The following is a 273-nucleotide window of genomic DNA, read 5'->3' as shown; positions in this document are numbered from 1 at the left end:
GGGCTCCAGCATGGCCGTTGGGAGCCGAACTGGTCCCAGCTGTGGTCCCAGCCTGCCCTGCCCCGTGGCAAGGGTGCAGCAGGAGCAGGAGGGTGCTGGGGCACATCTCCGTGCAGGACAGGACGTCCCCCAGCACGGACCTCGACCCTGCAGAAGGCCAGGGCTGAGACACCCCCCCAGCCTCACAAAGGGGTCCCCTGTCCCTGCCAGCGCCCCGCTGGGGCAAGGCCCCTCCAACCTGCGTGTGCTGCGAGGTCCCTGCCGTGGGGCTGG

General features: G+C 71.1%; 1 protein-coding gene across 1 annotated transcript in view; it reads right to left on the bottom strand.

Moving 5' to 3' along the window:
• FES (FES proto-oncogene, tyrosine kinase) overlaps nt 1-273 on the bottom strand; it is a 9590-nt gene extending 9317 nt beyond the window's left edge. The window contains exon 1 of the mRNA XM_019472381.1: nt 239-273. The gene's annotated coding sequence lies outside the window, so the exon portion shown is untranslated. The remainder of the gene's footprint in view (nt 1-238) is intronic.

Source organism: Aptenodytes forsteri, unplaced genomic scaffold (assembly GCF_000699145.1).
Source record: "Aptenodytes forsteri isolate BGI_AS27 unplaced genomic scaffold, ASM69914v1 Scaffold83, whole genome shotgun sequence".
NCBI classification, from domain to species: domain Eukaryota; kingdom Metazoa; phylum Chordata; class Aves; order Sphenisciformes; family Spheniscidae; genus Aptenodytes; species Aptenodytes forsteri.
The sequence above is the reverse complement of the archived record's forward strand: the minus strand, read 5'-3'. Positions and strand labels throughout refer to the sequence as shown.